Below are 24,725 nucleotides of genomic sequence, written 5' to 3'. Positions count from 1 at the left end.
CAAGCAAGAATGCCCCCTCTGATAGCTCTTATTCAACACAATACTGGAAGTCTTAAAGCAATTAAGGAAGACAAAGAAATAAAAGCATTCAATAATAAAAGGCAAAAAAGTAATTGAACAGGTCTTTAATATCCGCCCCTCCCCCTGCCCGTCAACAATAGATAGATCACCCAGACAAGAAATAAATAAGGAAACAGCAAATTTGAACAACAGATGTAACAGACATGTACAAACATTCTTTCCAACAGCAACAGAATATACATTCTTCTCAAGCACACAGGAAACACTCTCCAGGATACATAATATGTTAGTGACCACAATAATATAAAACTAGAAATCAGTAATAGAAGGATAATTTGAAAATTCACAAACACATTAAACAGCACACTTCTGAACAACAGGTCAAAGAATAAATCAAATGGGGAATCCAAACATATTTTGAAACAAATGAAAATTAAAACACAATACTAAAATTTATGGGATGTAGGACAAGAAGTTCTAGAAGGAAAACTTATAGCAATAAATGCCTATATTAAGAAAAAAAAGATATCAAATAAACAACCTAACTTTACATCTCAAGGAACTAGAAAAGCAAAATCAAAAACTAAACATAGCAAAGTAAGGAAACAATGATCAGAGCAGAAATAAATGAAATGGAGACTAGAAAAACAATAGAGAGCTGGGAAGGGGCAGAAAGAGAGGTAGAGAGAGAATCCCAAACAGGATCTCCATTGTCATGTGAGTTGGGGCTTGGATTAATAACACACTGTGAGATCATGACCTGAGCCAAAATTAAGAGTTGGATACTTAACCAACTGAGCCACCCATTGCCCTTGTCCTCTCTGTTATTATAGTCATGAACTGCATCTTTACAGATTGCATGCCTATTAGCACAGATTTATAATAAATTTTTTTGCATGTGCTTTAAATAATATAGGAGGAAAGAAGGTGTTATAACATTAACAGAATGCAATAATACAGGCTTTATCTTTACCCATGTAACCATTAACAGTTTTTTTTAATGTTTTATTTATTTCTGAGAGAGAGAGAGAGAGAGAGAGAGAGAGAGGCAGAGTGAGCAGGGGAGGGTCAGAGAGAGAGGGAGACAAAGAACCCGAAGCAGGCTCCAGGCTCCTCTGAGCAAGCTGTCAGCACAGAGCCCAACAAGGGGCTCGAACCCACAAACCGTGAGATCATGACCTGAGCTAAAGTTGGACGCTTAGGGGACTGAGCCACCCAGGTGCGCCTCCCCCCCTCCAATGTAACAATTCTTACCAGAGTTCTTTATTTTTTTGTATGACTTCAAGTTACTGTTTAGTGTCCTTTCAGGCCAGCCAGGATTCCCTTAAGCATTTCTTGTAGGGTGGGGGTACTAGTAACTAACTCCTTCAGTTTTTATCTGTGAATGTCTTAATTTTGCTTTCGTTTTTGAAAGAAAGTTTTGCCAGAATTCTCAGGTGACAATTATTTCCCCCTTTCAGTACTTAAAATATGTTATCCTATTGCTTTCTGGCCTCCCTGGTTTCTGATAACAAATTGGATATTAGTTGTACTGTGGATCCCTTGTATGTGTCAAGTTGCTTGTCCGCTGCTACTCGCAAAATTCTTTTTGTCTCTGTCTTTCAAATTTTTGACTGTGTGTCTCAGTGTCAGTCTCTTTGAGCTTCTAGTACGTGGAATTCATTAAACTACTTGGATGTGTAGATTCAGTCTTTAATCAAAGTTGGAAAGTTTTTGGGCAGTATTTCCTCCAGCATTCTTTCTGTCCCCTTTTTGCACATTCTCTCATCTCTGTCTGGGACTCCCAGAGAATGATGGTATTCTTCCCAGTGTTCCCGAGATCATTTAGGTGATGTTAATTTTTCTTCTCTTCACAATGTTATTTCAATAATCCTATAGTTTGCTGAAATTTTTTCCTTCTGCTTCTCAAATCTGCTGTTAAAGCCCTCTAGTGACTTTTTCATTTCAATTATTTTACTTGTCGGCTCCAGAGCTTCCATTTTGTAATTTCTACATCTTTATTGATATTTTCATTTTATTCATATATTGTTTTCCAGGCTTCATTTTTTTTTTATTTTTAAAAATTTTTTGGTTTTTATTTATTTTTGAAAGAGAAAGAGAGTGGGTGGAAGAGGGGCGGAGAGAGAGGACAGAAGATCTGAAGCAGGCTCAACATCGACATGAGAGCCTGACGTGGGGCTCAAACCCACAAACCACAAGATCATGACCTGAGCTGAAACTGGGTGCTTAACTGACTGAGCTTCCCAGCTCCCTCTCCAGATTTCCTTTATATCTTTGTCTATGGCTTCCTTTAACTCTTTGAACATATTTAAGACAGCTGTCTTAAAGTCTTTGTCTCCTATATCCAGTGTCTGGGTTTCCTCAGGGATAGTTTATGTCAATTTTTTTTTCATGCAAGTGGACTATGCTTTCCTGTTTCTTTTCATGCCTTGTAATTTTGTTGTTGTTGAAAACCAAAAATTTTGAATAGTATAATTAGGTAACTCTGGAAATCAGAATCTTCTCTTCTCCATGACTTTCTGTTCTTGATTGTTTAGGTAAGCAGTTGTCGTTCTTGTTTAGTAGCTTTTCCAAACTATCTTTGCAAATACTGTCTTTGGTGTCGTGTGGTCACTGAAGTCTCTTTTCTGTTATTTCAGCAGTTATCCAAGAAGGCTGACATTTCCTTAAACACCCAAGGCCAAAGGAAAAAGAAAAACAATACTCACCTGATATTTGTAGACTGACACTGAGCTAGGGCGCTCCTTCAACACCACACCAACTTGCCTCCAACTCTGCCTTAGCCTTTACCTCCAACTCTGCCTTCCTGTTTGGATGGAGCTCAAAAATTAGGCAGAGGTACAAGCCAATGGTCATCTCAAATCTTTTCTGGCCAAACCGATGGCCCTAGGCATGTGTTGAACTTTGCAGTCGCCCTTCAAAGCCCTTATTCCCCCAAGAATCTTCCTCCACAGCCTCTTTCCAGGGCTGGATCTTCCCAGGCTTTGCTACCTCTGCTGTCTCTTGGCTTAGGTGGCTATGAGGGTATATACCTTTAAATGTTTTTGTCATCTGTCTCCTGGATAGTTGCTCCAGCCCAATGGGAGTAAAACAAAAGTCAGCCTCTATGCTGATCACCAGGCAGACCAAAATGCATTAGTACCATTTTTTGAGAACAGAATTCACATTGTCCCCATAGCACCAGCAAGATGCACCTTGATTTCAAGCTGCCATTTCCATAGCCATCACTTAGCTGGGGAATGTAGATAGGTGGGCAAATAAGAATATAATGTTTTCTTGTTGAAGTTTAACAGTCTGTTTCTTCACTAAGCACCTTTCTGGTTGCTGTAAGATTACACTTAGATTTCAGAGTTCCAAAGAAGTGGAATCTGTCAGTTTTTGTCAGCTTACTGGTTGCTTCAGTGGAAGGATGGATTCTCAGATCTCTCCACTCTACCATTTCCATGATATCACTCTTTATAACTTTTTAAAAAATCATGAATGGATGTTGGAATTCATCAAATACTTTTTCTGCATCAATTGATATAATCATATAATTTTTCTTTTTTAGCTTAGTGTATTACATTGATTTTTCAAAATTTGAACCAGGCTTACAAATTTGAAATAAATCCCACTTGTTCATAATGCATACTTCTTTTTATACATTTTTGTGCTCACTTTGCTAATATTTCATTGAGAATTTTTGCATCTATGTTCATGAGAGATATTTGCCTGTAGTTTTCTTTTTTGTACTTGTTTGGTATGGTTTTGATATCAGAGTGTAACTGCCCTCCCAAAATGAATTGGGAAGTGTTCTTGACTCTTCTGGAAGAGATCATGTGAAATTGGTGTTAATTCTTTAAACAATTGGTAGAATTCTCCAATGAAATCATCTGGGACTGTAAATTTCTTTTTTGAGGTGCTATTTAAACAAATTCGATATTAAAAATTGGCATAAGGTTATATATTGATATAATCTATTTCATCCTGGTTGAGTCTGGTAGTCTGTGGTTTTTGAAAAGGAATCCATTATTTCTAAGTAGTCATATTTATGAATGTAATGTTTCCTGTAGTGTTCCCTTATTATCTAAGTGGCTGCTGCATATGTAGTGATACCCCATGTTTTATTCCTTATATTGGTAATATATGTTTTCTCTCTTAATTTTTGTCAGTCTTACTAAATTTTAACAATTCTATTGATTTTAAAACAAACCAGTCTCTTATTTTATTGATTTTCTCTACTGCTCTCTTATTTTCAATGTAATTAATTCCTGCTCTGATCTATAAGAATTCCTTCCTTTTACTTATTTGGACTCAATTTCCTCTTCTTTTGTCAGTGCCTTAAGCAAAACATTATTTTACTTACTTCCTTCAGTTTATTTATTTAAGTAATGTTTACACCCATCTGGGGCTCAAACTTATGACCCCAAGATCAAGAGATAGAAGCTCCACTGACTGAGCCAGCCAGGAACTCCACCTTAAGTAAACATTTAGATTAGTGATTTGAGTCCTTTTGTCATGTCTAATGTAAGCATTTAATGCTACAAATCTCATTCTCAACAATGTTTTAGCTTCATCCAACAAATCTTGGTAGGCTGTATTTTTATTTTCAGGCAATTCTATTTTAAAATATTCTTTGAGATGGGACACCTGGGTGGCTCAGTGGTTAAGCATCCAACTTCCGCTCAGGTCATTATCTCGTGGTTTGTAAGTTCGAGCCCCACAATAGGCTCTGTGCTGACAGCTCAGAGCCTGGAATCTGCTTCAGATTCTGTGTGTGTGTGTCTCTCTCTGAACTGCTCACACTGTCTCTCTCTCTCTCTTTCAAAAAATAAACATTAAATATTTTTTTTTAATTTCTTTGAGATTTCCTCTTATGCATGGTTATTTTTTTTTTCTTTCTTTCTTTTTTTTTTTTTTTTTTTTACAAATAGTTTATTGCCAAATTAGTTTCCACATAACACCCAGTGCTCATCCCCACAAGTCCCCTCCTCTGCATGGTTATTTTAAATCGTGTTGTTTAATTTCTTTGTGGTTAGAGACCATCTTATTGTCATTCTAACTAATAATTTTTAGTTTGATCCCAATAAGGCCAGAAAATATACACTGTGTGATTTCAATTATTATACATTTGTGAAGGTTTGTTTTCCTTTTCTCTTCTCTTTTTTTTTTTTTTTTTTGAGAGAGAGAGCATGTGAGCACGTGCATTCATGAGAGAGAGCAAGTGTGCGCGTGAGTGCATCAGCATGGGGGAGGGACAAAGGAAGAGACTAAATCTTAAGCAGACTCCACGCTCAGTCCAGAGCCCAAGTGGGGGCTTGATCTGATCTAATGACTCTGAGATTATGACCTGAGCTGAAATCAAGAGTTTGATGCTTAACTGACTGAGCTACCCAGGTGCACAAAGGTTTGTTTTAGGACATAAGATGTAATAGATCTTGGTAAATGTTCCATGGACAAACAAAAAGAAATGTGTATTGTTATTACTGGGTGGAGTGATAGGTCACTCTTTGACTAGTTGTGTTGTTCAAATCTTCTCTATCCTTGTTTGTTTTCTATCTAGTAATTGTTAAGGGATCTTGAATTCCCTAATGATAACTGAAGTGTTGGCTATTTTTCCATTCAGTTTTATCAGTTTTTGCTTCAGGTATTTTAAAGCTCTGTTTGGTGCATACACATTAAAGATCATTATGTTTTCCTAGTCTATTGATCTTATTATGTATTATTTCCTGTTATCATCTCCATTCTACTTTAGTAATTTTCTTCACTCTACCATCTACTATTTCAGACATTAATATAGACACCTATTCCTTTTAAAAATTGATATTTGTGTAGTATATGTTTTTACAAACTTTTATTTTAATCTAGCTGTGTCTTTGAATTTGAAATGAGTTTCTTATAAACAGTATATGATTAGGTCATGTTTTTTAGTCATTCTGCTTATCTTCCTCTTTTGATTGGTATATTTAGACCACTTGCATTTAAGGTGATTATTGATATGCTAGCATTTAAGCTTCCCATTTTATTATTTATTTTGTCTTTGTTTTCTCTGGTTCTTGTTCCTCTTTTTCTCTTTTCTTGCCTTCCTGTGAGTTACCTGAACATTTTTGGGGATTTATCTGTATTTATTTGTGGTATTTTGAGTGCACAGATGTGTATGTTCTTATAATGTTTCTTTCTTTCCTTCCTTTCTTTTCTTCTTTCTTCCTTTCTCTTCTTCCTTTCTTTCCCTCCCTCCCTCCCTCCCGCCCTCCTTTCTTCCTTCCTTCCTTCCTTCCTTCCTTTCTTTCTTTCTTTCTTTCTTTCTTTCTTTCTTTCTTTCTTTCTTTCTTTCTTTCTTTCTTTCTTTCTCTTGCTTTCTTTCTAGAGTGTGAGCAGAGGAGGGGCAGAGAGAGAGAGGGAGAGAGAGAATACCAAATGCCAGCACAGAGCCTGCTTGATGCAAGGTTGGATCTCACAAATCATTAGTTCATGACCTGAGCTGAAATCAAGAGTCAGATGCTTAACTGAATGAGCTACCCAGGCACCCCTGTATGCTTTGTAGTGGTTGCTTTGGTATTAAAAAGCACATATGTGACCTATCACAGTCTATTATAATCAACATTTTACCATTTTTGAGTGGAGTGTGACAATCTACTTTTAATCATCATTATCTTGAATATCAGATGGTGTTATAATTTTGTTCAGTTGTCAAATATGATTTATAAATGTTATGATTTATAAAATATGCCATTGTATGATTAATAACATACTTTTGTATGTATTTATATTTCTGGTTTTTCTGTTCCTTCTTCCTTCCTAATACGAGATATTTTCTTTTATGATTTCTTTTCCAGTCTTTAAGAATAGATCTGTTAGCAACACACGAAATGATGCTCAGCATCCCTCCTCATCAGGGAAATACAAATCAAAACCACACTGAGATACCACCTCACGCCAGTCAGAGTGGCTAAAATGAGCAAGTCAGAGAACTCTAGATGCTGGCAAGGATGTGGAAAAATGGGCACCCTCCTACACTGTTGGTGGGAATGTAAACTGGTACAGCCCCTCTGGAAAACAGTGTGGAGTTTCCTCGGGAAATTAACAATAGAACTCCCCTATGACCCAGCAATAGCACTGCTAGAAATTTACCCAAGGGATACAGAAATGCTGATGCATAGGAGCACATGTACCCCAATGTTCACAGCAGCACTCTCAACAATAGCTAAAATATGGAAAGAGCCTAAGTGTCCATCAATGGACGAATGGATCAAGAAGATGTGGTTTATCTATATGATGGAATACTACATGGCAATGAGAAACAATGAAATATGGCCATATGTAGCAACATGGATGGATCTTGAGGGTGTTATGCTGAGCGAAATAAATCAGGCAGAGAAGGACAAATATCATATGTTTGCACGTATAGGAGGATTAGGAGGAACTTAACAGAGGACCATGGGAGAGAAGAAGGGGGGAAATGGTGGGGGAAAGGGAGAGAGGCAAACCATGAGAGACTCTTGAATGCTGAGAACAAACTGAGGACTGATGGGTGTGGGGGGGAGGGGAGAGATGGGCATAGAGGGGGGCACTTGTGGGGATGAGCACTGGGTGTTATATGGAAACCAACTTGACAATAAACTATTTGGAAAAAAAAAAAAGAATAGATGTTAGCAACAACTTCTTTTAATTTTCTTTCATCTGAGATTGTCTTTACTTCCCCTTTATTCCTAGAGGATGATTTTGCTGGATGTAGGCTCTGCAGTTGATAGTTCTTTTCTTTTAATATTTAAAAAGTGCTGTGCCACTTTCTTCCATGCTCCATGGTTTCAGATGAGAAATCCACTGATATATTGATGTTGTCCTACAGGCAATGAGTCATTTCTTTCTGGATTCTTTCAACAGTTTTTCTTTGTTATTAGTTTCAAGAATTTTAATTATGATGTATCACGGAATGGATTTCTTTAGGTTTGTCCCATTTGGGGTTTGCTCAGCTTCTTGAATATGTAAGTTTGTGTAAAAATATGGGAAATTTTCAGCAATTATTTTCAGCAATTATTTCTGAATTATTTCTGAAATTTTCAGCAATTATTTCCTCAAATATATAGAATATATATACATACATACATACATACATATGTATATATATTTGGTTCAAGACTCTTCCTCCCTTACCCCCCCTGCATGGGACTTTAATAATACAAATGTTGGTTATTTTGTTATTGTTTCAGGTCCCTGAGGCTCTATTCAGTTCAGTTTCCTCTAGTTTACTTTCCTGTCTGTTTTTCATATTGAATGAATTCTACTGATCTTTCCTGAACAACAGTGATTCTATCTTCTATTATCTGCACTATACTTTTGGGTCCATCCAGTAGAATAGTTGTTTTATTTCTGTTATTATATCTTACAATTTTATAATTCCCACTTGGTACTTTATAACTTCAATCTCTTTGCTGAGATACTCCATTTTTCTCCAGCCACTTCAAGAGACTTTATAGTAAGTTACTAAAGTAATTTAATTTCAACTTACGATTCATGTATGTTGACTTTAGTTAATCGTCTTATTCAGGTTGTGATTTTCATGGTTCTTGTTGTGACTGATACCTTTTATGGTATGCTGAACATTTTGTCTATAATATTATTAAGCACTAATATTTATTGAAAATATACTTCATGCCAAACATTGTATTATATACTACATACATTATTTCATTTAATGAGACTAGGATACTGAAGATAAATTTTGCTGAAATAGTTTGGATAAAAAACATAACCAAATACACAGATGCTTGTGGAAATATGGAGAACTTGGAGTAAATATAAAAAGGTTAGGGGTAGAGATGAGAGTCATACTGTTTTGTTTGTTTGGTTTTTTTCCTAGCATATATTGGATTGAACAGATTTTTTTTCCCTTCTAGTCTTTTGCCATCTTTATAGAAGATAGAAAAACTCTCAATGCCCCTTTATAGTATGACAAATGTGATTTATAACAGCATCATTATTTCATAACTGAAAATGCTGTTTGTTCTTCTGGGAAGATAAATACATCAGAATTCACTTGTAGCTCAGGAGGACAGTGGGTTGCTATAACAACCAGGAAAAAATGGTGCAATAATAAATAGCTTTCTCTCAAAGATAGATAATTCAGTAAAGGATGAGATCTATAAATGCAGGTGTTTGTCATATAAATGCAAACAACCACCAAACACATTCATTTATTTTTTCAATAGTGAGCACCAACTCCATGTATGATGCAATGCTAGGAACAGGTTAAAAAAATAAACATGGCCTCTCTTATGATGGAGTGCACATTCTAGTGCAGGAGATAGAAAATAAAGAGTATATACATCAATACAGTAATATTTCCGACATGTGAGAAAAGCCCTGTAGGAAATAAAACAATGGACCCTGATACTCGATAAAGCAGAGAACTACTGTTCTCTCTATATTTCAGTATAGAATATAGATATATTATAAATAGTGACTTTAAGTATATCATAAACTTTAGTAAAGTGGAGAAATAGAGAATGGAGTCTTACAGTTTATCAATAAAAAATATTTAAGAAACAAAACTGCTGGGGCACCTGGGTGGCTCAGTTAGTTAAGTGTCCAATTTTAGCTTAGGTCATGATCTCACAGTTTGTGGGTTCGAGTCCTGCATTTGGCTTTGTGCTGATAGCATGGAGCCTGCTTCAGATTCTTTGTATCCCTCTCTCTCTGCCCCTCCCCTGCTCTTTCTTTTTCAAAATAAATAAACATTAAAAAGAAACTAAGGGAAAAAAAGAAACAAAATTGCTAACTGAAGCATTATTATTATTTTGACTCAAATTCCTCCAAATTGGGTGGTTTCAACATGAGAATAAGAATTGTTTGCTTAAGGGATACAGGAGTGCTGATGCATAGGGGCACATGTACTCCAATGTTCATAGTAGCACTCTCAACAATAGCCAAAACATGGAAAGAGCCTAAGTGTCCATCAACGGACGAATGGATCAAGAAGATGTGGTTTATCTATACTATGGAATACTACATGGCAATGAGAAAGAATGAAATCTGGCCATGTGTAGCTACATGGATGGACCTTGAGGGTGTTATGCTGAGCGAAATAAGTCAGGCAGAGAAGGACAGACACCATATGTTTGCATGTATAGGAGGATTAGGAGGAACTTAACGGAGGGAGAAGAAGGGGAAAAATAGTGGGGGAGAGGGAGGAAGGCAAACCATGAGAGACTCTTGAATGCCAAGAACAAATTGAGGGCTGATGGGGGTGGGAGGGAGGGAGGGGAAGGGGTGTAATGGGCATGGATGAGGGCACTTGTGGGGATGAGCACTGGGTGTTATATGGAAACCAATCTGACAATAAAGTATTAAAAAAAAAGAATTGTGTATTTCAAATGTGGGTTTTTTTTCATATCTATCATTCCTTTACTAATAATAGGCAAAAACTAGCAACAAAGCTAAATGTCTTTCAGTTGGTGAGTGGGTAAACAAACTGTGGTACTTACATTCTATGAAATATTTTTCAGCAATGAAAAGGAAATTAAGTATTTTTTAAAAAGATAAAAAGCTTTATTGAGATATAAGTTCACATCCCATAAAGTTAATGTTATTTATTTACTTATTTGTTAAATTTTAATTTTGTATGATTAACATACAGTGCTATATTAATTTCAGGTGTATAATATAGTGATTCAACAATTCTTTACATTACTCAGTGCTCATCATGATAGTGTGACTCTTAATCCCTTTCACTTATTTCCTCCATCTTCCATCTACCTTCCTTCTTATAACTATCTGTTTGTTCTCTATAGTTAAGAGTCTGTTTTTTGGGTTGTCTCTTTATTTTTCCTTTGTTAATTTGTTTTGTTTTTAAATTCTACATATGAGTGAAATCGTATGGTATTTGTCTTTCTATGATTGACTTATTTCACTTAGCACTATACCTTCTAGAATCTTCCATGTTGCTGCAAATGGCAAGATTTCATTCTTTTTAATGGCTGAATAATATTCCATTGTATATAATACCACCTCTTCTTTATCCGTTCACCTATTGATGGACACTTGAGTTGCTTCTATAATTTGGCTATTGTAAATAATGCTACAATAAACATAGAGATGCATATATCTTTTCAAATAGTATTTTCATATTCTTTGGGTAAATACTCAGTCTTCGAATTACTGGATCATATGTTATTTCTATTTTTTATGTTATTTATTTACAGAAAGAGAGACAGAGAAAGCGCAGAGGAGGGGCAGATAGAGGGAGAGAGAGACTCCTGAGAGAGAGAGAGAGAGAGAAAGAGCAGAGGAGGGACAGAGAGAGGGGAAAAGAGAATCCCAAGATAGAGAGAGAGCAGAGGAGGGGCAGAGAGAGACAGAGAGAGAATCCCAAGTAGGTTCCACGCTGTCAGAACAGCAAACACAGATCTCAAGAACCATGAGATCACAACCTGGGCTGACATCAAGAGTCAGACACTTAACCTATTGAGCCACCTAGGCACCCTGGTATTTCTATTTTTAATTTTTTGAAGAACCTCCGAGATACTGTTTTCCAGAATAGCTGCACAAGTTTGCATTCTCACCAACAGTGCACAAGCATTCTTTTTTCTCCATGTCCTCAACAACACTTGTAATTTCTTGTGTTTTTTATTTTAGCCATTCTGACAAGTAAGAGGTAATATCTCATTTTGGTTCTAATTTTAATTTCTCTGATGAAGAATGATGTGTCATATGTCAGCCATCTGTATATCTTCTTTGGAGACATGACTATTCATGTATTCTGCCCATTTATTAATTGGATTTTCCTGTTTCTATGTCCTTTATTTCTGTTATAACCTTATTTTTTCCCTTCTTTTGCTGGCTTTAGGGTTTACTTGCTATTCCTTTCCTGGCTCCTTTAGGAGGAAGGTTAAGTTGTGCACTTGGGACTTTTCTTGCTTCTTGAGGTAGGCCTGTAATGCTATATAATACCTTCTTGTGACTGCATTTGCTGCATCCCAAAGGTTTTGGACTGTCATGTTTTCCTTTTCATTTGCTTCCATGTATTTTTAAACTTCTTTTTTATTTCCTGGTTCATCCTTTAGTAAGGTGTTCTTTAACCTCCATGTATTTGTGGTCTTTCCACATTTTTTCTTGTTGTTGACTTTGAGTTTCATAGTGTTACGGTTGGAAAATATGCATGGTATGATCTTAATCTGTATTTGTTGAGGCCTGATTTGTGGTGCAGTATGTGATCTATTCTGGAGAATGTTCCATGTGCACTCAGAAAGAATGTGTATTCTGCTGCTTTAGGATGAAATGTTCTGAATATATCTCTTAAGTCCATCTGGTCCAGTGTGTCATTCAAAGCCATTGTTTCCTTGTTGATTTTCTGCTTAGATGATCTGTCCTTTGCTCTAAGTAGAGTGTTAAAGTCCCCTACTATTATTTTATTATTATCAGTGAGTTCGTGTTTTTTTTTTTTTAATGTTTCCTTATTTATTTTGAGAGAGGAAAGAGAGACCATGTGACCAGGGGAGGGACAGAGAGAGAGAGAGAGAGAGGGACAGAGAGAGAGAGGGAGAAAGAGAGAATTCCAAGCAAGCTCTGCCCAATGCTGGGCTCAGTGTCATGAACCATAAGATCATGACCTGAGCCAAAATCAAGAGTCAGATGCTTAACCAACAGAGCCACCTAGGCATGCCTCAATGAATTTCTTTATGTTTGTTATTAATTGACTTCTATATTTGGAATTTCCAATTTGGGGGGCATAAACGTAACATAACAATTGTTAGATCTTTTTTAATGGAAGGGCCCCTTAACCATGATATAGTGCCCTTCTTCATCTCTTGTTACAGTCTTTGGTTTAAAATCTAGTTTGTCTGATATAACTACAGCTACTCTGGCTTTCTTTTGACATCCATTAGCATGATAGATGGTTCTCCATCCCTTCACTTTCAATCTGGAGGTGTCTTTAGGTCTAAAATGAATCGCTTATAGGCAGCCTATAGAAAGGTCTTGTTTGTTTTTTTTTCAATTCATTTTGATATTCTATATCTTTTGATTGGAGCATTGTGTCCATTTACATTCAGAGTGATTAGTGGTAGATATGAATTTAGTGCCATTTTATTTCCTGTAAAGTTGTTGTATCTGGAGATTTTCTCTGTTCAAGTCTTTGTTGCTTTTGATCTTTCCTTCCCACTCAAAGAGGCCCCTTTAATATTTCTTTAAGAGCTGGTTTAATGGTCACAAACTCCTTTAGTTTTTGTTTGTCTCTTAATCTCTCCTTCTATTCCAAATGACAGGCTTGTTGGATAAAGTGTTCTTCGTGGCATATTTTTCCTATTCAGCACATTGAATATATCATGACACTCCCCTCTGGCCTGCCAAGTTTCTGTGGATAGATCTCCTGCTAATCTTACTTGTCTTCCCTAGCAAGTTAGGGACTTTTTTCCCCCTTGCTGCTTTCAGGATCTTCCCCTTTTCTTTCTATTTTGGAACTTTTACTAGGATATGTCTTGGTGTTGGCTGGCTTTTGTCGATTTTGGTGGGAGTTCTTTGTGCCTGCTGGATTTGGATGTTTGTTCCTTCCCCAGATTAGGAAAGTTTTCAGCTCTAATTTGTTCAAGTAAACCTTCTGTCCCTTTTTTCCTCTCTTTTTCTGGGACTCCTATGATACTAATGTTATTATGCTTTATGGAGTCCTTGATTTCTCCTAAATCTACATTTATGATTCAATATTTTCTTTCTCTCTTCTTTTCTGCTTTATTACTTTCCATAATTTTATATTCTATGTTACTTCATATCACATATCATAATTTTATATCTTCTGCTTCTTCCATCTTTGTGATCTGACAACCAGTCAGTTTTGCACCTCAGTTACAGCATTTTAAATTTTGGCCTGACTACTTTTTAGGTCTTTTATCTCTGCAGCAAGGGACTCCCTGGTGTCTTCTATGCTTTTCTCAAGCCCAGCTTGTATCCTAATGATTTTTTAAAATTCTGGTTCAGCCATATTAGTTACATCTGTTTTGATTAGATCCCTGTCCATGACCTTTTCTTGCTCCTTCTTTTGGGATGAATTCCTCCATATTGGCATTTTGTCTACTCTCTTTCATCTGTGTTAGGAAAGCCTGTTATGTTTCCTGCTCCTGAGAGTAATGGCTATATTAAGAAGAGGTCATATACTCTCCAGGGCCTGGCAATCCAGGAAGTGTTTCTGGTGTATGTTGTGTGTATTCTGCTGTTGTGTTTTGGCTGCTCTTTCACTTACATGAATCCTGTGCAGAGTTTTTCCCTGCCTTTAGTGGTGAGTGTTTGGTCTTTATCCAGTGTGTAGTGAGTTTTAACTAGGTGTGCTTTGGTCAGCTTGTTAAAAGAGTCTAGATTGTATTTCCCCTAGAGCTGAAGCTTTGCAGCACTCTATGGTCAGTAGACTTGGTGCCTATGGGGGATGTGTGTTGGTCTTCTGGGGGAGGGGCCTGCTGATGCTCTGGCTCTCAGGCACACTTTCCCTAGTAAAAAAGCATCTGCAGGGTACAGAGGGCTGGGACTTGGTATAAGCAACTCAGACCTCCACTGTGGACACTGTGCCACTCACTGTGTCCGTCTGTGTTGCTCGGTGGGGGGTGAGGGTGGGAGGGGCGAATGGCTTCAGTCCCCTCTCTCGTTCCTGGAGAGGGTAGTTGTGCCTTCCACTGCTCAGGAAGCTCTCACAGAAGAGCGGACAATCTCACCTCATGTGTCACAAGCATCTCTGAGATCCCTGTGTCCATCCTGTCTGAGCTGTCTGTCCACCTGGAGGCGCAGTGCTCCTGTGTTTTATCTCAGGTGCACCAGCAGTCTTTCAAAACTCCAAATTTAAGGGACCCGGTATGGTGTGGGACCTGCACTGATCCTCTAGGGGAGGGTCTTGCCACACTATGGCTGGTGCTAGTTTGTCCCAGAAGGGCAGTCTCACAAACTCACAGGGGCTTGGAGTTTATGGTAAAGCTCAGCTAAAAGCTGGCGTCCAGGTTAGCTGTCCTCAGCAGGTGTGTCTCTGCTCTGGCTAATGAATGGGGCAGTGCAATAGTGCCCAATAGCTCTTCTGTCCCCTGAGAGGCAGAGCCACCTCTCCCAAATGCACTCCAAGAAGGGGAGCTGTCTCTCCCAGTGTGTCCCAGACTACACTGTCCACCGTCCACATTATTAGGCCTGCCAGGATAGCAATGTTTATATCAACAAAATAGACATTAAGACAAAGCCTGTAACAAGAAACAAAGAAGGATACTATATAACCATAAAGAGAACAAAAAGAAGATAGAACAATTATATTTATGAATTGGACATGGGCCACTCAAATACTTAAAGCTTCTAATAACAAACATTATGGAAGTAATAAATAGTAATACCATAATAGTAGGGGACTTTAACACCAGAATTACATCAAAGGATAGATCATCCAGACAGAAAATCAAAAAGGAAACAGTGACCTTGAATGACACATTAAACCAGATGGATCTAAAGGATATATTCAGAGCACTCCATCCTAAAATAGCAGAATACACATCCTTTTCAAGTGCACATGGAACATTCTCTAGAATAGATGCATAGTAGGCCACAACACAAGTCTCAACAAACGAAAAAGATAGAAGTTATACCATGCATCTTTTCCAACCACAACACTATAAGGAAAGGAACAAAAATACATAGAGGTTAAATAACGTGCTACTAAATGATGAATGAGTCAACAATGAAATCATAGGAAAAAAATTAAAAATACATGGAAACAAATGAAAATACAATAGTTCGAAATTTTTAGGATACAGAAAAAGCTGTCCTAAGACATAAGTTTATAGCAAAACACGCCTACCTCAAGAAGGATCTAAATAAACAACTTAACCTTACACCTGAAGGAGCTAAAAGAAAGAGTAAACAAAACCAGTAGAAGAAAGAAGATAATGAAGATTAGAGCAGGAATAAATGAAATAGAAACTAAAAAATAATAATAAAACAGATCAATGAAATCAGAAGCTGGTTCATTGAAAAGATCAGCAAAATTGATAAATACTTAGACTCATTAAAAACGGAGAGAACTAAAATAAAATACAGAAGTGAATGAGGAGAAACTACAATTGACACTACAGATATATAAAGGATAATAAGAGATGATTATGATAAATTTTATGCCAAAAAATTGGACAGCCTAAAAGAAATAGATAAATTCCTAGAAACATATAACCTCTCAAAACTGTATCAGGAAAAACAAGAAAATTTGAACAGATTGATTACCAGCAGTTAATTACCCTTATAACAAAACCAGATAAAGAGACTGAGAGAGACAGAGATATTAATTAATTAATTAATTAATTAACAGAGAGAAAGAGACACAGCATGAGCAAGTGGGGAGTGAGAGGGGAGAGGGAGATGCAGAATCCAAAGCAGGCTCCAGGCTCCAAGCTGTCAGCACAGAGTCTGACATGGGGCTTGAACACACAAACTGTGAGATCATGACCTGAGCCAAAGTCAGATGCTTAACCAACTGAGCCAACCAGGTGCCCCCAGCAGTACATTAAAAAAAAAAATCATTCATCACAATCATGTAGGGTTTATTTCTGAAATGCAAGGGTAGTTTCAATATTCACAAATCAGTCAATGTGATACATCACATCAACAAAAGAAAGGATAAAAATTATAGGATCATTTCAGGAGATGTAGAATAGCATTTGACAAAGACAACATCCATTCATGATAAAAACCCTCAACAAAGTAGGTTTATAGGCAACATACTTCAACATAAGGAAGACTATATTTGCAAAACCCACAGTGAACATCGTACTCAATGGTGAAAAACTGGGAGCTTTTCCCCTATGATTAGGAACACAAGGATGCTCACCCTCACCACTTTTATTCAACATTGTACTGGAAGTCCTAGCCACAGCAAGCAGACAACAAAAGGAAATAAAATATATCCAAATTGGTAAGGAAGAAGTAACACTGTCACTATTTGCAGATGATGTGATACTATATAGAGAAAGCCCTAAAGACTCCACCAAAACACTACTAGAAGTGATAAATGAATTCAGTACGGTCTCAGGATACAAAATCAATATACAGGAATCCATTGCATCTGTATACACTAATAAGTAGCAGAAAGAGAAATCAAGAGAAAAATTCCATTTACAATTGCACCAAAAATAATAAAATACATAAGAATAATCTTAACCACGGTGGTGGAAAGCCTGTGCTCTGAAAACATGCTAATGGGTTAGAACAAATATTGTTAAAATGTTCATACTACAAAAATCAATCTACATCTTTAATGCAATCACTATCAAATGACATGATACACCCTACTGTTGTGGGTGAGCAACCTTTGCCTTCAGTTCAGTCATCTGCAATGGTTTTCTTTGCCTTTTGTGGGTAAGATTTCATCCCTGGGTTGATAGTGGGCCAGTCAGGGGGCTGCCTCGGCCTTGTGTTGAGTCAGATAAGACATTTGCCAGAGCTGCAGTAGCTCTGAGCTTCGGGGTGCTCTCCCTGTGTTGTCCCCTGAGCAGCTTTTGTTGGTGGGCGTGGCCTGCAGTTTGACCAGAGGTCTGCCCCTAGCCCACTGGTGGGGCCTTAGTTAGACTGATGCGTGTGGTTATCTATCCCTTTCGTTAGGGCAGGTCACTTTGGAGTGGTGCTGGACTGTTTGCACAGTGCCAAGCTTGTGACACTGCTTTGGATCGACTCCTGCCAAGGGCATGTTGGAAGGAAGAGGTCTGCAGAAGAACACAGGGTCTAGGCACACAGTTAGCAAGGCTGGTGCTGGTCCTTTGAGGGAGGGGCCTTGCAGCCACCTGGAAAGCTCTTGCCAAGGATGGGATGGAGGGCATGTGTCTGCAGAACGTGAGCGGTAGAGAGGCACACTGTTACCAGGCTAGGTGGAGAGTGTTGGCACTGTGCTGGTTCCTGCAGGTGTCTGTGCAACTAGGTTACGGGTTCGGAGAGGGAAATGGCACTTGCCCAGTGGTCAGATGTTTTTGAAGAAGTCACCCAAAGATCCCTGTCCCTCTAGCACATGCTCTGAGATGGAGAAATAAATCTCCCTCATATACCCCAGGCAGTTCTCAGCCTGCTGCTTCTATGTTGTATGTCAGCAGGGCTGTTTGTTTGCTTTCTCTTTAAAGGTGGGGACTCAGATTCCTATCACCCTCTGGCTCTCCTAGAGCTGAGTCCGGTGATATTTAAAGTTCTAGGTGTTAAGCACCACTCATTGTAAGAACTTCTGATGTTAGACATCTCTGGTTTTCAAAAATCCCCAAAGGTATGGGGATTTGTCTTTCTAGTGAGAGTTCCCCAGGCCTGCGGTACCTGATGGGGGTCTGTTCCTCTCCCCTCTTTGCCCAATGGCATCTCTCCCACAGGGACTGTGGCTCCTGGCCACATCTCTACCCACCTCTTTAGTGTGGTCTCTTGTCTACATTTAACTGTGGAGAGACTATTCCGCCAGGCTTCGGGGCATTTTCTGGGTATTTACACAGATGTGGTGTTACCTAGGTGTATTCATGGGACGAGGTGAGTCCAGGATTTTCCACTTCACCATCTTCCTTGGAAGTCTTCACAGAGTTCATCCTCTCATGCTTTACAATTCACTCAATTTTACTACAGTCATGATAATAAAAACTAGATATCTAAACAGTGTAGATGTTGTATAGCAATCACCATGAATTTCAAAATATTTTCATTGCCCTCCCGAAACTCCATACCTGTTAGCAGTGAATATCTATTTCCTCCTGATGCTCCATATGTGTGGCCCCACAGTCCTAGTTAACTACTTATCTACTTTCTGCTGTCTCCATGGGTTTGGCTGTTCTGGATATTTCATTCAAATGGAATCATACAATATGTGTCCTCTGTGTCTGTCTTCTTTCGCTTAACATGTTTCCAAGGTTCATCCATGCCATAACATGTATCAGAACTCTATTCCCACTCATGGCCAAATAATATTCCATTGCATTGATATTGGCATTTTCCCCATTCATTTATTACTTGATGGGCATTTAGTTTTTTCCTACTCTTTGTTTTTTCTAGATGCGTGTTTTCAATTCTCTTGGGTATGTACCTAAAAGTGATATTGTCAGGTCATATGGTAACTCTGTTTAACTTTTTGAAGAACTGCAAATGGTTTTCCAATGTAACTGCACCACTTAGATTCCCACCAGCAGGTTATGGGGATTTCATTTTTTCCATATCCTTCCCAGCATTTGTTATTTTCCAGTTTTTTTGACGTTGTTATTGTTTATTTCATTTCATTTTTTTAAAAAGATTTTCTTTTTAAGTAGTCTCCACACCCATGAGAGGCTTGAACCCACAACCTTGCAATGAAGAGTCACATGATCCACTGACCGAGCCAGCCATCCATCCCTCATTTTGTTTTTGATTCTAGCAATCTGTGTAGGTATGAGGGGTAGCTCATTACAGTTTTGATTTGTATTTTCTTTAATGACTATTGATGTTGAACATTTTTTCTTGTGCTTGTTGGTCACTTAGAGAAATGTCCATACAAACCCTTCATTCATATTTTTTATTATTGAATTGTATGAGTTTTTTACAATTCTAGACACAGATCTATTATCAGATATATAACTTGATAATTTCTCTGTTTACATTGTTTTTTCATTTTATTGATGGTATCATATGAAGAACAAAAGTTCAATTTTGATTAAGTCCAATTTACCTATTTTTTTTCTTTTGTTGTGTCACTGATTTTTTTTTTTTTCAAAAACCCTGTATGCTAAGCTGTTTTTCACACAGTGTACTCTGAAATAGGTCGAATAAAGATGAGTCCTGGTAATGGAGCTTTTAAGTGAGCCATCAGAGAAGCAAATCTCTGGGGATAGGGCTTTTAGGGATCTCCAAATCCATTATGTCTCCTCCAGTGGCTGCTAAATTACTATTTTTTACAGGTACTAGAGTTGTGAAGTTGTTGAATTTTAAGGCTCCCATAAAGCTGAGGAGAGAGGGATGAGATTAAGGCGTGTTAAAATGCCACAAGGCTTACTGTTTTTATTAAGATTTGTCTGTTTTTCTTGAATAAACACTTCTCAGAATGTAGTGGGCCTTTAGTTAATTTCCATCATTCCAATAAATTTATTTTAAGAGTTTTTGTTAGTGTTTTCATTGCTTTTATGGAGGAGGAGATTTTGCAGGGATTGTTACTACATCATTTAGAATGTCTACATCTAGAAGTGAATTACTGATACACAGAAAACTTGGATAGATCGCAAGAGAATTATGCTGAGTGAAAAAAAATCTCAAAAGGTTACATACCATATGGTGGCATTTATATAACATTCTGTTAATAAAAAAATTACAAGTATGGATTACAGTCTAGGGTTGGCAAGGGGTATGGAAGTGAGGAAGGAAAAGGCGTGATTATAAAAGCACAGCAGTTGTGAAAGTCCTAGATGGCACCTTCTTCCCATAGAAGGCTATTTCATCTACACTGAAAATCTGTTGTTTAGTGTAGCCACCTTCATTAATTATTTCAGTTAGATCTGGATAACTTGCTGCAGCTTCTATATCAGTACTTACTGCTTCACCTTGCACTTTTATGTTATGGAGACTGCTTCTGTTTTTTGTTTTTAATGTTCATTTTTATTTATTTTGAGAAAGAGAGAATCCAAGCTCTGTGCTGTCTCATGATCTGTGAGATCATGAGCTGATCTGGAATCAAGAGTCAAAGGCTTAACCAACTGAGCCACCCAGGCGCCCTGAGACAACTTCCTTCCTTCAACCTCATTAATCAATTTCTGCTTGCTTCACATTTTTTTCCTGCAGCTTCCTCCCCTCTCTCAGCCTTCTTAGAACTGAAGAGAGTTGGGGCTTTGCTCTAGATTAGACTTGGGCTTAAGGGAATGTTGTACCTGGTTTGATCTTCATTCCAGACCACTAAAACAGTAATAAGCTCTTTCATTTTCTTATCATTCATGTGTTCACTGCAGTAGCACTTTTAATTTCCTTTAGAAACTTTTCCTTTGCATTCAAAATTTAGCTGTTTGGTACAAGAGTTAGCTTTTGGCCTATGTTGGCTCTTGACATGCCTTCCTCACTAAGCATAATCATTTTTAGCTTTTGATTTAAAGTAAGAGAAGTGCAGCTCTCCCTTTCCTTTGACCGCTTAGAGGCCACTGCAGTGGCCTCATTTCAATATTGTTGTATCTCAGGGAACAGTGAAAACGAAGGAGAGGAAGAGAGACAGGGAAACAGCAGGTCAGTGGAGCAGTCAGAATACACAAAACATTTATCGATTAAGCTTTGCCATCTTATATGGGTGAGATTTGTGGTACCCCAGAACAATTACTATAGTGATACCAAAGATTATAGACCACCATAACAAGTACGATAATGAAAATTCAGAAATATTGCAAGAATTGCCAAAACATGACACACAAACACAAAGTGAGCAAATGCTGTTGGAAAAATGATGCCAATAGATGGGCTCAATGCAGGAATGCCACAAACTTTCAATTTGTAAAAAGACCAAAAAAACAACAAAACAAAACAAAACCCCACAATATCTATGAAGTGCAATAAAACAAAGCACAATAAATCAAGGTGTGACTGTATTATAAAACTATAATAATTATAAGTGTGCCACTGGCGTAAATATAGACACATGGATCAATGGAATATAATAGAGAGCCCAGAAAAAACTCTTGCATATGAAGTCAATCAATATTTGGCAAGGGAGTCAAGAATAACCAACAAGGGAAGAATAGTCTCTAACAAATGGTGCTGGGAAAACTTGATGTAACCACATAGAGGAAAATAAATAGGACCCTTAGTTTAGAGATCTTATTTTAAATACTTGGTTGTGCCTCACCTTTCTCCAAATCTTCTGAGTCTCCTGACAAGCAATTCAGTTGACTGATTCCAGCTCTCCATTCCTTATCTTTTCTTGAACATTCACAGACACAGCTGGTAGACAGCCAGCATGGAAAAAAAGAAGGACCTGAGTTCCTAGAAAATCAGAAACTTACTATATTAACAGTCCTTGACATTTCAGAGACCTCAAACATTATATCATATAGTTAAGTTAATATTGATTCTAGCTGTAATTCAAAATTTCATGATGAGAAATGTGTACAAACTTTTGATAAATTTAAATTATATTTTGAAATAAAATGAGATAGTCATATCTTTAAATCTGAACCTCAATACTGTGCAAACAGATGCAAATTTAGAGGCTGTTTCATTGCTCCTCAAGTATATATTAAAACGGTTTTCAGTAAGCACATAGAACCGAGGTAGTATTTGAGAAAGTGTACTTTATTATTACCTTTGACATATTTAATATCATAACTGTGAACTTAACTATAAGAAAACTTCAAAATGTATTCAACTAACTCAATGTTTTGATTTCAGGTTACTGAACTGTATTTGAACTGAAATGGTCAAAACACTAAAAATCATACTACATCTTTTGATATATAAAACTTATAATTTGATCACTGGAGGTTTTATTGGGTTTTATTTTGAACTAAAGCCAATTTTTCATTTTTTTCCTCAATTATGCTGAGATGACTTTGTGTTAAGTCTGGAGATCTCTTTATTCAGAGTTCTTACTATGGGGTGCAGATTCCAGATTTAGTGCTCTATGGCACATAAAAACTAGACTGGAGGACAGAATATATCTCAAGCAAAACAACTGAGATTTTACTTTCTCAGTCCTATGCTTGAGGCGGTATACATATTGAAAAATGGTGAAGATGTCATCATAAATGATACTCGAGAGGCAAGAAGGTACACTAGAAAGTGCCCTGATTTAAGAGACAGGAAACAGCTCTAATTTCAGTGTTATTAATAAACTGGCAGTGTGACCCTTGCTATATTATTTAAAGTTCTTTAGGTTTGAATAAGAAAAGTATTCTATGATTCTAACTGATGAAAAATCAAGAATCACCTTGTGATTAAAACAATATAAAGGGGTGTCTTGGGTAGCTCAGTCAGTTGAGTGTTCCACTCTTGAATTCGGCTCAGGTCATGATCCCAGGATTGTGGGATGGAGCCCTACATAGGGCTCTGCACTGGACATGGAGTCTGCTTGAGATTCTCTCTCTCTTCCTCTGCCCCTCTCCTCCATTCTCTCTCTGTAAAACAATATAAAGAATGATATAAAGAAATTTAACGTAAAGATTATTTTTAAAATAGAAATTTTTGTAATATATATTATATTGTCAAGATCTAGGATATGCACAGTCTTATTTTATGGTAACATCTCTGGTCTTAAGCTCTGTTCAAGGCACTTTGATTGGTGTTATGCATGGTGTTGTTGAGGGTTGTAAAGAGGTAGACCTTATCTCCCCAGCCCTTATGAAACTCACCACTCAGTAGATGTACCCTCTCCTCCAAGCTGTTTCCTTTCTTTCAGCGGAAACATTTGCATCCTAATTCAAAGAAAAAAATAAGAAATACATCTCTATCTCTATGAACTCTATTTCTTTTTGAATTTATTTTTATTAAAAGATTTTTTAATACATCCAACATGGGGCTCGAACTCATGACCCTGAGATCAAGAGACATATGCTCTTCCGACTGAGCCAGCCAGGTCCCCATCCATAAGTCTCCTTTTCTTCCTCTAGGTTTGGAAGAAGAAAGGTTGTGGCTCTTGTTCCGGTATGATCCTGACCCTTGGGCTTTGGTCTATCTTCTCCCTTCCCCTGAGCTCCTGGGCTCAGGCTCCTCATTATTCTCTCAATGGATTTCTGCCCATGCATAGGAAAGTGCCTAAGACTCAAAGCAACCAAAACCACAACCTGAGGTATTCTCTCCTTCACTAGGTACCATTCATTCCCTTGTAAAGAATAGCCCATGCTTGGGTTTTCCACTTCCTCAGATCTTACCACGTGAGAGAAGATTACTGTTGACACTGTGCTGTTGTCCTGCTGGGTGTCCCACATTCCGGATTTTGCTAATTGCTTCTTTATAGGGGTTTTAATTCATCTTTCTGGCTGGTCTTTCCTGTCAACTGGAAGTTTGTTCTAATGGTTAATGAGATTCAGGCTGACCATTTTTGGCAGTGTAGTTTTTATAAAAACATGAATTTTTTGTTGTTGTCATGTTATAAGAAGGGCTGTGAGGCTTGGACTTGCCTGTGCCCTTTAAGGGCTGGGTAAACCCATATTTGGTTTGTAGCTAATTAAAGCTTCATCTTGCTCATTCTAATTAATTTTCTCTACCCTTCTGCCCTCAAGCAAATCTTCAGATTTGAAACTTCTTTGCAAAATATCACCAGTGGCCAAATCAAGTTTCTGTGATGTGACATGATGGGCCATACCCTGAAGCAATACAGGGAAGATGTGTTACAGAATTGATTACTGTGGTGGGAGATGGGGTTTCAATCCAGCATGTACAATGCACTAAAGATCCATGTACAATGCACTGTACAGCTGTCCCTTTCTTAAAACTGGGGTGCTGCAGCATAGATCTACCAATTTCCATCATCTCTTGCTTAAGGACTGCTCTGGGGGCATGCACTTCCCCTCAAACTCCTGTGCTGTTGCAAGAGCACTGTAGAAGAGAATGATCTTTTAAGAGAAAGCCCTTAGCCAGAAAAGCAAAGTGGCCGGTTACCATGGTCTGGGAGCGCCCGCCATAACTGCAGCTGAAATCAGAAGTTGGTGTGACGTGGGCCGTTACGTGCATCTACCAGCTTCTCCAAATCTGATCTGACTCCTAGATCCTCAAATACACTGACAGCACTGTCCACTCAGTCAACCATGACAGAGACAGCTAAT

At 37.7% G+C, this 24,725-nt stretch overlaps 1 long non-coding RNA gene across 1 annotated transcript; it reads right to left on the bottom strand.

Annotated features, from left to right (window-relative positions):
• Positions 1-4,808: 4,808 nt before the first annotated feature.
• LOC120245930 lies at positions 4,809-22,976 on the bottom strand. Its single transcript, XR_005531935.1, has 3 exons — positions 22,892-22,976; positions 21,812-21,948; positions 4,809-4,819 (listed from the first exon to the last, which is right to left on the bottom strand). It is a non-coding gene; the product is annotated as an uncharacterized LOC120245930 (long non-coding RNA).
• Between the last annotated feature and the right edge of the window lie 1,749 nt (positions 22,977-24,725).

Source organism: Hyaena hyaena, unplaced genomic scaffold, assembly GCF_003009895.1.
Source record: "Hyaena hyaena isolate Hyena2069 unplaced genomic scaffold, ASM300989v1 scaffold_440, whole genome shotgun sequence".
Classification (NCBI taxonomy): domain Eukaryota; kingdom Metazoa; phylum Chordata; class Mammalia; order Carnivora; family Hyaenidae; genus Hyaena; species Hyaena hyaena.
This window is presented reverse-complemented; position numbering and strand designations above follow the sequence as displayed.